This window comes from Cebus imitator, unplaced genomic scaffold, assembly GCF_001604975.1.
Source record: "Cebus imitator isolate Cc_AM_T3 unplaced genomic scaffold, Cebus_imitator-1.0 Scaffold29, whole genome shotgun sequence".
Lineage (NCBI taxonomy): Eukaryota > Metazoa > Chordata > Mammalia > Primates > Cebidae > Cebus > Cebus imitator.
The window spans coordinates 5,419,793-5,434,617 of NW_016107344.1; the positions used below are offsets into that span (position 1 = coordinate 5,419,793).

General features: G+C 36.0%; 1 protein-coding gene and 1 pseudogene across 1 annotated transcript in view; both read right to left on the reverse strand.

Annotated features, from left to right (window-relative positions):
- LOC108300698 overlaps positions 1 to 4,285 on the reverse strand; it is a 10,354-nt pseudogene extending 6,069 nt beyond the window's left edge.
- The window catches only part of KLHL1 (kelch like family member 1), a 422,085-nt gene that overhangs the window by 188,293 nt on the left and 218,967 nt on the right, over positions 1 to 14,825 (reverse strand). The window lies entirely within an intron of this gene.

The window sequence follows — 14,825 nt, forward strand, 5'->3', positions numbered from 1 at the left end:
TTGCAGCATTGTTTACAATAGCAAAGACCTGGAACCAACCCAAATGCCCATCGACGATAGACTGGATAGGGAAAATGTGGCACATATACACCATGGAATATTATGCAACCATCAAAAACGATGAGTTTGGGTCCTTTGTAGGGACATGGATAAACCTGGAAACCATCATTCTCAGCAAACTGACACAAGAGCAGAAGATCAAACACTGCACGTTCTCACTCATAGGTGGGTGTTGAACAATGAGAACACATGGACACAGGGAGGGGAGCACTACACACTGGGGTCAGTTGGAGGGAAATAGGGGCGGGACGGTGGGGGGTGGGAAGCTGGGGAGAGATAGCAAGGGGAGAAATGCCAGATGTAGGTGATGGGGAGGAAGGCAGCAAATCACACTGCCACGTCTGTACCTGTGCAACAATTTTGCATGTTCTTCACATGTTCCCCAAAACCTTAAAGGCAATAAAATAAATGGGGGGAGGGGGAAAGAAAGAAACATGGAATATAATTTCTTTAAGTATTGATATCATATATTAGTTTCTTCCTTAATCATGGCAATATACAGAATATATTGGTCAAAAGTTTAATATGTGATAAATATTCTGTACTAATGTAGGAGAAAGGAGTCTACAGAAATCATTTATAAATTTCAGTTTCAAAAAAAATTAGTCAGCTAAAGAATACTACTTCTATTTTTTTGATTTAACAAAACTAACAAACTTTCAAATATGTTACTTTGCAAAGTTTAAATATGCATGTATAAATTATTAGAGTGGTAGCATTTATTTTTATAATTAGTAATATTAGATACATTAACTTCCTGGTAGAGTCTAAACCTATCTCTTCTGCCTCCTTGATAAATTGCCCAACATCTGTATTTGCCAACTCCTCTACTTACTGGTTGTGTCACTTACTGATTAGGTGTCTAGCAAAGTCATTGAAAATGGTGGGAGCTAGAAATAGGAGAAAAGATACAGCTCTGTTAAATGGTTACAAAACCATATGTTTTTGACAGCTTAGAAGAAAATGGTATCACTGAATATTAAATCATGAGACAATAACATGCCTACATATTGAGATCTATTTCTTTTCATTGCAGTATACTGTCTAGGGTACTTGATCATATAAATTGGCTGGAAAAATCTACTTCGATCTGTAAGAAAGTATGTATATTATGTCAGGTGGTGCTCATTCTGTACTTACAGAAAATTGAGAAAAGTTTATACCCTATCTTCTCAGAAAAAAAAAAAAAAGCTTTCCAGGACCTAAAGAATTTTACTGTGAACCTAAGATTTTTTTAGTCATTTGTTCTTATGCTTATAAGCATAAATGATACTTCAGGAAAGTCTGTTATATGCATAATCAGAAACAGCTGGACATTTGGGATAAAAAGTATATGTAGAAAGAAAGAAGTCAGTACAGAAATTACTTACATATCCACATTGACTATTTTGTAGTAAAAGACAGTATTAGCATTATTCAATGAGGAATACATTATAATTTTGCAATTTGAGGTCTAAATGGTCTCCACAGAAGCATGTAAAATTTTAATTATGATTTCACATTCATTTATTGCTTAATAAAAGGATTTAGATCATTTCCCTTCTGGGCTGAATAATTTACTAGTTGCTTACAACCAACATTAACAAAAAAAACACATGGCACTGTATATTCTCTTATATTAATCTATTTTGAAGCTTAACAGTAGAAATAATTATAATAATTGCCAAAGAAATTCAGGTAGAAATGAAAAACAAACTCTAAAAATTAACACCAACAAAGTCCTAAAATGGAAACTAATGAAAGAATATACTCTACTTTATAAAACAATAATTGAAATCAAATGGGATAATCCTCTTGGTAGCTACACAAATTTATAAGAAATATGTCTCAAGAAAGTTTGTCAAATAATAATGTAGTACCTGCCATTAATGTATCTCTAGGCAAACAAAAGAAGCACTAGCTATATTATAACATGTATTGCTATGTATGATGCACTAAATATGAAAGTTGGTACCAAACATAAGTGCATAGAGCATTAAAATATTTTGTAACTAAGATGCAGGAAAAAGAAACAAGGACTGAAGTTCATACTGAGGGAATGTATTCTCTTCCTGGGTCACAAGGAGGTGTAGTTTCAAAGGCAAGAATTTCCAGCGCCATACCTCCACCCACATCTCCATCTGGAAGACTAGAGGTCTTTGTTCAACTTTCACACACTCAGGCAAAAAAATCAAAGATCCATCATTCTAGCAGTAGGTTTAAAGGAACTCCTTTCATAGGACAGAAAATTTGAATAGGGCAGGAATAGCTCCCAGGTTAAAAGTCCCCTTCTCCCACACCTGGGCAGACTCCATTTCTAGATCCCCTTCCACAACCTTGTGGGAGCTGCTCTCTATTTATTTCTTTCTCCTTTTCCTCTCTCTGCCTAAATAAATAACCTTCTGCAAAAACTCTTTGGGGGCTGATATTTACTTAACTGAGCCACCACATCTGGTGGGGTCCTCCCTCCCATTCTTGGTAACGGACCAAGGGTTTGGAAGAACACAACCTAGCAGGGGTGCTGAGCCTACCACACACCCCAGAACCTGGTCCCAATATCTCACATTTTCATCCTGGATGGTTTCAGTTCTGGAAATGGCTATTTGTTATTTCTTCAAATACTACAAATATACACTTATTTACTTATGTATTTATAGGTATTTGTTGTGCGTGAAAGAGCACACGTTTTTGGGAAACGCAGTGTTGGAGCATAGAGACCAACAAAGGCTGCCCAATGGCCATATTACACATCATGCTCCAAAAGACACAGAGGATGTTTGCTAATAAAAATCAACTGGAATATGGATTCCTTTGGGCAACTCTCCCAGCCTTACCCCTTTTAGAGTTTAGGAAATCTCCCAACTGTTTTCCTGATGCCAACTATAGTATATGAGAGATAGAGTACCTAAGGGGTGCCTTCCTGTTTTTTATAAAGAACATGTACTTAGATTTTTTTGAAGTCATTGTGTTACTTTTATCCTATGTTCTCTTATGGCCACCAGATCAACCTCTGTTCAGATTGCCTTGATGTCTGTTTTTCCTGCTCTAGAATATCTTTCAGGAAATTGGCTGGAAAAATCTACTTTGATCTGTAAGAAGTATATGTTGAAAAGAGAGGTCATCTTTAGCCATGATGGAGTCATACAGGGTTACATCATTGGCCAGCATCATCCTGCTTGTGTGACTCTGAATGATATGCTTCTTGGTCTTTCATCAGATAGTCAGAAATCAAATTTCTTGCCAATACGATCTGCTCTAATAAGTGCTAGCTCCAAAGTTTCCACTTAGTTTGTGGCCATAATAAATTTTATATCTCCCCATCAACCGAATCCATCCAACTGGTTCAACAGTTCCAACATTATTGACTGAAATTATCTCTTACCACCGGGATTTGAGTCATATCTTTGTGTCCTAATGGCATCAATTTCATCTACAAACACAATGCAAGGTGCATGTTCTTCAGTAACTTGAAACAATTCCCATATGAAATTGGGCCAACACCTCAGTACTTCTGAAAAAGTTCAAAGGCAATCAATCTCAAGAAAGTGGCTGAGGTTTGGTTTGTAATAATTTGGTTGACAAGGTTTTCACTGTATCAGGTGGGCCATAGAGAATGATCCCCTTAAGGGACTTTATACTTCATAATATTCAGGATGTGTGAGAGGAAGCTCCATAAATTCCTTAATTTCCTGGATTTGGTTGGCCAATCCCCTATATTAGCATTGGTCTCCTTGGGGACCTTTTCCACCTTCATCACCCTAAATAGCACCTCTATCATGGCATGTATTTTGTGGTTGAGCAGAACCAGTCAGCTTGGTTTCAGCAGATTCTTGTCTACAAATGACAGAATGCTGATGTAGTGTTCTGAGCTCAACAAATGTAGATACAGTGATATGACCATCATCAATGATCTTTTCCGAGGGTCCTACTGATGTCAGAGTCTCCCTCAGATCACCCACTTTCAATCTTTCCTCTTTTTGCTTTTCTTCTAATGGTTTCATTTGTTCCTCATATCTAATGAATTCTTCCTCTATGAGAAGATAGTCTTTAATTCTAACTTCAATAATTTTAACAGGCACTGAATGTGAGGTGTCACCAGTGGCAGTTTGTTGGTAGCACCTAGTCCCTTTGTTTTCTTTTTTTCCCCCCCCCACTCTCATTGGTACAAGAGGTTCATACTTCTCTTGTCTGTGTTATGATTCTTGCCTCCTCCAGGATCATGACCACCATTCTGACTTTGACCCATCTTTCCTTGGCCACTCAAGCTGTCGCTCCCATGTGCCTCCATCACAGAAGTCTATCCCATTTGCACATGTAACAGAGCCATTAAATAACTTTGGTATTTTTCTGATTTTTTAATATAAATGAGTTGATTTAGTTTCCTATTGCTGCTGTAACAAATCACCATAAATTGTGTAGCCTTAAAAAATATGTATTTATTACATTGATGTTCTGGAGGTCCAAAGTCCGGGCAGAGTGTAGCTCAGAGAGTTTTCTGCTTCAGGTTTTACCAGGTGAAAATCAAGGTGTTGGCAAGTTTCCTTCATTTTTGGAATCTGTGGGAATAATCTGTTTTTGTTTTTGTTTTTGAGACAAGCTCTTGCTCTGTCACCCAAGTTGAAGTTTGCAGTGGCATGGTCTCGGCTCACTGCAACAACCATCTCTCAGGTTCAAGTGATTCTCCTGCCTCAGCTTCCATAGTACCTGAGACTACATGTGCGTGTCATCATGCCTGGCTTAATTATTGTATTTGTAGTAGAGATGGGGTTTCACCAGGTGAACCAGGCTGGTCTTGAACTCATAACCTCAGGTGAACCATCCACCTTGGCCTACCAAAGTGCTGGTATTATTACAGTCACAAGTCATCATGCCCAGCCAGGAAAAATCTGTTTTCCAGTTCATTCACGTTGTTGGTAGAGTATGCTTCTATGTGATTATAGTACTGAGGTCCTCATTTTCTTGCTGGCTGGAGGTCACTCAGCTTTGACACCTTTCTCACCTTGGTTGGTTTGCCCTCCTTCCTCCATCTTTACACACAGCAATGTCAAGTTTAATTTTTCTCATGCTTGGAATCTCTCTTTCATCCTCTTCTGCTGCTTCTCTCCTTTCTTACTGTCCCATGTCTGTGACTGGCTCTTCTGGCTTCCTCTTCTGCTTTTAGAGACTCATGTCACTACACTTGACTAATCCTGGATATTCGCTCTATCTTAACATTGGTTAATTAGCCATTCTAATTAATTTTTGTCTGCAAAGTACCTTCACAGTAATAACTAGATAAGTATTTGAATAATCCAGACACCTTGGTAGATTGGAGAATCTTCAGAATTTTGTATACCACAATGTGCTGCTTTTCAAATTTATCAATTTTTCATGCTTATTAAAACAAACTTAGTTCATGAAGCTGATGGATGAAGCATAGCCCACAGTCATTCAAGAAAATGATTTAGTCATTCAATTAAAATCTATCATATATGCTAAGTAGTCTACTATAGAACATAAATAAAAAGATAAAAAGGGATGGCTTTACCCTCAAAAAAATGAAACATTTCTGAAGACTTTTTATGAATTGAAGATGTGTGAAGACAAATTTTGTCATTTGATCAACAGAATAGTAGTGATAATATTAGCGATATTATCTAGTCAACTGAACTCCTCAAAAGGATACCTCACTGATAATTTATTTAAAAATCAAATAATAAGACATTATTAAAAGTAAAAAAAAAAAAAAACATTATTTGCAGAAAACTTTTGATTTTCAGGGGAACCTTGGTCCTTCTCTTTAGTTAGTCCCCCTGACCCCCTGACCAAAGCTAATCTGTGACTCAAATTAGAAATCTGATGAAAAGACTCTGAAGAAGTTGTGGAAGCAGGTACCTAGCTATTACTCATGTTCCCCTGTCTTTGGACACCCCAAGCACTGAATTGCATAAAATGTTGTCAGTTAGCTCCAAGCCAGTCCTTGACATAAATGGGCATTCTACAATGCAACAAGTAGTTGAGACTTGTGGCTTTATTGATAAAGTATATAGAACCCTTAGAGATTGATCTGTCCAGTAGCCCAAATACATCCTTGGAACATGGTTAAATTTGCCTTCACAATAAATAAGAAAATATTGTTAAACTTAGCGAGGGACATTGGTGCCTTGCTAAGTGCGTCACTAAAAGTCCCATCCTCCAGAGTGCGTTGACTGCCTAAGGAGGAGGGGAAAGGCAGGCTGTCAGAGGACAAGGACACCTAATACCCTCGCCATCCTCAGCTGGTGATTATTTGAGTTACAACAGGTTTGACCCACCCATGGTGAGTTCACTGCTGCCACTGAATAACATGTCTTGTAGTGGATATAGCAGTCCTGCAGGCCACCCTGTTGTCCTTTGGATCTACACAGAAAGGATGAGAAAAGCAGATGATGAGATTAGATTTCTAGGTTTATCTGTACCATTCCCTGTGGTTACTGAGTCCCCTTAAACCTCCTCAGGAACTCAGGTCTGTAGAACTTCAACTTAACGCAAGTTTTAACTGACAAATTCCTCACCACGGAAAAAGCAGTCATGGTCATATCAGCAAAGATTGACCAATAGGAAGTCTGGCATAAAAGCGATCACTGGGTGCCCTCTCCTGATCGACCCAGGCAAGGATCTTCCCCAAGAGATCTCTGAGTTTGATTAATAATGAGATCTCCAAGGAGAAGATTAATGTGCTCCACACCAAATAATTCCTGCCTAGGAGGCCCCCTAGGGTCTGCCCTACAATAGCCTCTGTTATTGACACAAATGCCATTCCTTCCTCCCAGTAAGCCTAAGGATGAATTGTGAAGCCCTGCAAACTTTTACACGGACCTCAGGACTGGGTTTTAAAACCAAGACCAGGTGTTTTCCTGAGTTCCTATGCTCCCCAGAGATCAGAGATCACATGCCAAGATCAGAGTAAAATGGAGAGGTAGAAAGAAATGTACTTCTTGGACTTTTTGGCTATGTGGTACAAGGCCACATTGACACTTGCAACACGTGGCACTAGGATGCAGGGAAACAAATACTACTTTTTGCTTTTGGATCTGAGATCACCACCATTGAGATGTTGTCAGGTCCAGGCATCACTGGGTTCTTCTGAACCCCTATAAACGTCAATGTTATGGCCCCACTATTGAATATATTATTAGTATATATCTATTATTTATATGTAATTATGCTCATCTTTACCACCAATCCCTGAATGGAACCGCTGACATTAGGGATATCTTAGAGGGGTATGTGGAAAACTGTGAACCTGTCCAACTAAAAACGTCTAGTGCCATTGCCTCTCTAAAACAGTATCAGTGGTCTGACGAATAAAAAAAATAACTATCCGTATTGCCCAATTCCTCTGTAAGACAATTTTTTCTATCTAGTGTCACATGTGGCTTGTGCACAAGGCCTGGACACTCACCATTGACTATAAGCGACCCAATGCTGCATTTAGTCTTTGGTGCCAGAGGTATCCTACATAATGTCTGTCATAAAGATTATTGCTTAAGCTGAAGGAATTTGGTCTGCAGCAATTGATATTACGAATGCAATAAAAATCACACATTTTTTTTGTGATTCATCTACAAAGCGTTTCTAGATTTGGCCAAAAGAAAGAAACAAAAGCCAAACTCAGGAAGACTGAAAGGAGGAGGAAGATATCCCCCCAGGCATGGAACAACCCCCATGTGATAATCCCAGGAACGAGAAGAGCCTCATAGTTGCCCAGGGCTTTGGTATAAGACTATTGATTTGACAAATGCTTTCTTCTCAATGTTTATTATCATAAAATTATCAGGGAAGTATAAAAGCAGCTTGTCTTAATAGACAAAGATGACAGTATAGTTTCACAGAGCTCTTTCATTTTCTCAGAGCTGTCTTTTTTTTATTTAATACAGTCTACAAACCCTTGATTGCCCTGACATCCTACAAAACAGCACAGGCATCCACTATATTGATACTGTCACCATGCTAATTAGATTCATTGAATAGGAACCAGGAATTATTCTACATAACCTAGTTATACACATGTATGTCAGAAGTTGAGAGATAAATTCTATGATTTTCAAGGATTTTCAGCATCTGTAGACTTTTCAATAGTTTTCTTGTCTGGAGCATAGCAGTGGAGATTCTCTAAGTAAAGAGCAATGTCGAACCATGACAAATTAGGAACATATTTATTGAATATCTTTGAATTTTAAAAGCACTTAGAAATGTGATTCAACTCTAGTTGCTGCATGGCTCTTCAGACTATCGGTTTCTAATGGAGCTACAGCAAGCAAATCCAGGTGGTTGTGCAAGCTTCCCTTAAGTTTGCACAATATGACATGCAAATCAGTGAGTTCTGGAAGAATATATGGGGGATAAGAATATTGAGAAGAGAAACCAGTTACTATGAGTGATAAAATCCTGCTGCACACATATAAACTGACGTGGCAAGGCCATCCTCTGCATAAGAAGTATATGGCTATTCTTCACATCAAACTTACGGTCTTAAACAGGGCCCCTTACAACAAATTTGAGAAAAAGGAGAGAATTTGGTCTAGGTGAGAAGCGCATTAGCATGACATATTGATGCTAGTCGTGACAGTTATTCAAGGAAATCCATTTAGTAGGCAAAGCTGTGAGCAGTACACTTGCATACCTACTTTGTATGAAGAAAGAGTGAGACGGCCTAAGTTAGGAATACACACAGCTTTCCAGGCACTGACAACTAGCTTTGCTAGCTTTTGAGATGCCAGAAAGGAACAATAGAGGACGATCACTGGCAAGGATGTCTGGGATGACCTAATGATAATACTGGAGTGATCACAAAGAATCTTTCTTGATCCATTACAGAGGAGGCTCTCCATAATTGGGTAAACAGAATAATTTGCACTAGGAACAATAGCGATTTTCACTCTTTAGCCATCTCAAAGTTGCTACAATAGGCCCACAAACAGATGACCATGACAGGAAAAATTGAAGTTATGAATGGACCTAAAAATATGAGTTTTCCCTTACAAAGTCTGAACTTACTATAACATTGCTAATTCTTAATATGGCACACTTCTTTAGGAGAGATAAGCCAGCTGGTGGAAGTAAACTACATAGGTCTCCTTCATCCTTGGAGCAGGGCACACATTTACATTTCCTGGAATAGATAAATACTCTGCATATGGGTTTGTCTCTATGCCCTTCAATATCATCCAGTTGTCTAGAAAATTTTTGATTCATTGGTATCATATACCTAAAAAAATTCCTTGGAAAAATGAATGTATTTTATGACAACAATAGGCTCATGAACATAGTGTTCATTGGTCTCACCACATACCTCATGAAACTTCAAATAAAACACCAGCTTTGACTATAGTTCAATGCAAAGTTGCTGCATGGTTCTCCAAGATACAGCATATGGATTGAACCAACAGTTGGTATTTGATTATATATCCCCAGTTGTTAAAATTTATGCATAAGGAAAACAAACTGTGGATTTAGGATTAGCCTTTTTAACCACTCTTCCCAGTAATCCACTTATGAATGTGTGCTTTGCTTTCCCACTCCTTTAGGATTTGTTGAGCAAGAGATCCTGGGTTTTAGCAAAGAGGGCATTTCTGCTGGTAAACACAGTAAGGGTTTTACTGTACTATGATCTAGAATACAAACCAGCCAATCAGAGTTGGTTACGTAATTTAGAAGAGGCAGACATAATGTACAGAGGGATAAACTTTGACCTCTGAGAAAAAGAAGACAAGATGATTTGGCAGCTAATTCCTTTCAATTCATCATATTGATTGACAGCTCCACATCACAGTAGTTCCATGTGACGTGTTTAGAAAACATCTGTCCTTATTAAACTGCCAACTCCATTTTCTTGTTAATCTGTGAATAGCTGAGAAACACACCACCTTGCATATCTTTTCCCTACTTCCTGTCCTCATTTCCTGTCCCCCCTCATATTTGTAGTCCTGAGACTGCATATCTCACAAAAAAGCCTTGGTCCATTAGCTTTTGTCTTTGGTTCTGTTCTGGGGAAAACACACACCTTTCCTTTTGTGAAAGAATCAATTATTTACCTAATTATTATCATAAACAGAAACAAGAAACTCAAGTATATCATATTTACATTTGTAAGACACTGTACATGCAAATAGGTAGAATAGAATGTAAACAACATTTACAGAGCATTGGTTAAATGCAAAGACTTCTTTGGCTAATTTATATTGTGTTGGTTCTCATATTTTAATAATTAATTGTAAAAACGGAAAAAAAAGTGAAAAAGAATTCACACCACAAGAAAATGTTCAATCATTATCAAGAATATAAATGTAACTAATATTTATTTTACTGTACAGGGACTTTATGTCACCTTTACACTTAACTTTGTTTTTTGGGATAGTACTAAGGACTAGAGTAGGTAAATAAATTTCCAAGAATGAGTTGGTGGATAAATTAAATGTAATAATGAAGGAACAGTTGCAGACAATTTGAACATCAGAAGTATGTATGATATGCTTGGGTGACAATGATGACTCTGGTCAGGGTTAGACAGATGACATTTTTGGCAAAAGAAACAAAATATATAAAAGAATGGGTTCAGGGACAAGAGTTTTTAAATGCCAACCGACATTTTGATACAAATTTGCAATGTGGTTGCAAAATAAATAGATAATATCTGTTGCAGTAAGGAAAAGTTCAAGAGAGAATTAACACATTGTAGAGCACAATGAGTTTTTATAAGATTTGTTGCTTTTGGAATGATAAAGCACAATATATTGGAAATATTTGACAGGAAGCCAGAAACCTAAATTCATGAAAGGTAAGTATTGAACAGATATGATCTGAAGACTTTTTAGTAGGTTATTAAATTTCTTTTATGTTTGTCTAACATGGGCTCATCCTAGAACAGGAAGAAAAGGAGATACTTGTGAGACAGAGAAGGCAACGACAGGAACATTTTAAAGAGAGGCTAATTAACAAAATATAGAAAGCTCAAGGACAATGAGAACTGAGAGAAAGGACATAGATTTATCATGGTATACTTGAAGAGCATTTTCAGTCAACTGATGTGTTTACAATGGTATTGTAATATTTTAAAGGGTAAATAGTGAAGAAGTAAAATAACTCTGGAGAACTACAGTATTGAAAGAGAGAATTCAATACCATAGCTTTTCCATTATATATATATAATGAAAAAGTATGTACGATTGTTTGTTAAGTATTTCCAATATATTATGCCTTATCATTTTAATAGCAACAAGTTTTATTAAAGGATCTATTACAGAGGATCTATTCAAATAGATGGATCCTCAGTGGACTCTGGCTAACTGAGGTGAGTTGAAATAGAAGCAAGCAGCCATGGCTGGGTGAGGGAGTGGTAATGTACTCTACGTTCTCAGAAAGATGTTGTGAAAGTAACTCAGGACCTCTCTTTCTGTAATCAAGCCAAACCAGTTCCTGTTGCTGGTGCCAAGATAAACTGCAACCACAATACACCCTACCTCCACTTGCTTTTTGAAATAACTATCTCACAAAGATGTATAGTTTGAGGCTTGGAAACCAACCAATCAAAGCTCATTTAAGCCAACCCACCAGAGCTCATCTGCCCCAGCCAATGAGAACCCGGCTCTGTTGGCAGGCACTTAGCAAGTTTGAATTATTAATTTGTATAAACAAGCTTGATTGAAATCTGGGTGAGAACTTTTGCTATGAAATCTAAACCCCTTTCTTTGTTCTCTGGAGAGCACCTTCCTTTTATACCAGACGCTGTGTCTTCTTGTGTGCAAACTGCTCACCAGAAAAACATCTTTTTGCAGATTCCTTTGCAAAGAACCTTCGTTCACATTCTTGATATATTTATTTTTTTATGTTCATTTGAAGAAATATTTACTATATGCTCTATGTACTTAAAGAGACACACTTGAAATGATCAGAAAAATAAATTTAACCTATACATTACATTAATATGCAGACAAGAGAGATTTTTTATTTTTTTAATTTGAACACTAAAATGATCTTAAAGATCATTTAAAGTGTATAAAATCAATAAAAAATTAATTTAAAAACATTAAATTAAAATAATTTTAATATTTTCATGAATATTAAATTATTCATGGAAATAATTTATAATTTAATAAGAAAAAAATGCATTAAAGTTAGAAGTTTAAACTTTGCTGCAGTCAAGAAATATGAAAGTAGAATTCCTGACAATATTACCTTGTTTAAATTTTATGAGTCTCAACCAGGGTATTATTAGGTACAGCTGAAGTTATCATTATAAAGATTCTCACCTTGAGAATAATATAATATGAATATTAGAAAAAATGTATGTGTATTTCAGTGAGATTTCTATTGTGCAAATCCCTCTTCAATATCCTTATAAATCTCCAATGTGCTCATTCCTCCTGTCAAAGGAAACTTTCTACCAACTGAAAGAGCTGAAGTTGACTAGTAATACAGTCTTTACACTGAATTGAAATTATTCTTTTTGCATCTTGTTCCCATTAGTCCTGGTACTATATAAAGATATAACTTTATATAATAATTAATAACTCACTTTTTATACATGTTATTCTCACAAATGCTCTAAAAATTCAAAATCTATACGGCCATTCATGTTTGCCATTTGTGAAAACTCAAACACGGACAATTTAAATAATCCAAGTTTACACAGTATGTGAATGACAAGGACTTCAAAGCCAGGCAGTCTGGCTCCAGAATTTACACTTAATCATTGAGTCATGTTGTCTTTCCGTATGGCTTAAATAAAACACTGCTGAACTATATTGAGTTTTAAATCAAGGCTCATAATATGATTTCTTTAATTGCCTTGAAATCTTTGTTACCAATAATTTGTAGTTAATTTGTTATCTCTGTTGATTCCCATAACTACATTATTTGCAATAATAATATGCCTTAATAAAATAACTAGAGAATGCAAAACTGCAAAACTAACTATACCATGGCTACCCTGAAAGAGAAAATTAAGAGAGCACTGAAAACTGCTTTGCTTACATTCTTTCTGCTTTCAGTAAATTCAATTTGCTTCCTACCTCCAAACCACATAGAGAACATAGAAGTGATTATCTGGGTTGGTTCAATTCCAAGGTTAGGATAGATTATGTTTGTCATAAATCTTCAAGAAATGGCTTTGCATAGTCCAACAGAAAGTGATGTAATCTACATGCTAGTTTTTAAAATGTGGCATGAAGACCACATGCTTATATGAGTAACAATGCTGATAATATAGCAGTGCTCTTTGAGTTTTATAAATTTAAAATCACACCTTTTATTTTGAACCAATTTTTTAAAATCCTATGTGAATAAGAGTACTATGCACTGGACTTGGGGGTGGTTCTTTCTTCTATTTATAATCTAAAGTGACCAAATGTTGGCACTAGTTGCATATCCCTTATAATTACTAATACTGAAAAGTAATATGACAATTGCCCCTTTTCATGAATTAAATCAATTATTGATCATCAGCTCCATGATAGATATTTATATTAAATTCTGGATACTAAAAGGTAAGACCAAATTCAGTTGATCCAGCCTATTGAGATAGCCTTGAATTCCTGCACACTGCCTAAGATTTTATATGGTTGCAACAATAATAAACTCGTGATTTCATGCTTTCATTTTTAAGCTATTAAATATATTATTTAATTCTCATAGTTCAGTGAAGAATAGAATAATTATTCTTTTTTTTTTTTAGATGAGGACATTGAGGTATAATAAGTTTTCCTGCTTTGAATAGCTTTTCTAAATGGGCATATTAAAAATTCAGGAAATCTACAAAAGTTTATGCTCAGGATCACACAAAACACTATCTTCTTGTCTAAAGTAATTGCTGATAAAAGTCTTGGAATGGAATTCTGGAAGAAATAAGCCAAAGTTTTGAAAATTTACACGAGAGATTTTTTGTAAATTATCACAGCTACCCAGGACATCATTTAACAAGATGATCATGCTAATCAATTGATGCCCCTAAATTAACCCAGTGTTTCAAAATCTCTCAAGGAACTAAAATAACTGGGTAAAAAACGGTAATTAGCTAAGTGGCTTCACATAGGGAATTTTTGGTAGGTAAATATACTGTATACTTTCTTTCCTTCTCAATACCCCACGAGAACTATCCACTTATTAAGCAATCACTGGGGTTCCAGAGGATTCACCTAGTAAGTATTGGATAAGACTGGACATTTTAATTAAAGAAGTGAAGCAATTTCTGTGACTCAAGTGTCCTGGGGGAATTTTTATCTAAAACTTATCAGAAAAATAATGATCTTTGTCTTTGATTTTATTCAGTGGGCAAGGAAAGGCATAGGTTCACAGGGGCAGTTATAAGAAAAATCTCTGCGGTTTTTTGCACCCTTCAGGACCCACTTGATTAAGGTGTCAGCTATATTTGTAAACCAAGAAAACAGAGTTAGAACATACAAGTTAATATTAAAATTGTTAGTATTGATATGTTGTTTTCTTTAATTCTGCTTATTTTAGATTTTCTAAATCTTATGAAATAATTATCTTATTAATTATGAGGGAAAATACAATCTTATTGTTCTCATTTTATCTTGAATAATAATTTCTTTTAAATAGAGTTTATTTAAAGCTTCATTCTTTCAGGCCTAGAATAGCATGCTAACAAAAGAGGCAAAAATTTATATTTTGGCTTTCATACATGACACTTTCTTCACTTACAATGAAATTTCATATGACTGAATTTATTATACATACTTTTGACATCTTGTTCCATCTTATCACATCTACTGAAGACAGTATAACTCTCAATGGAATAGAAAAAATAT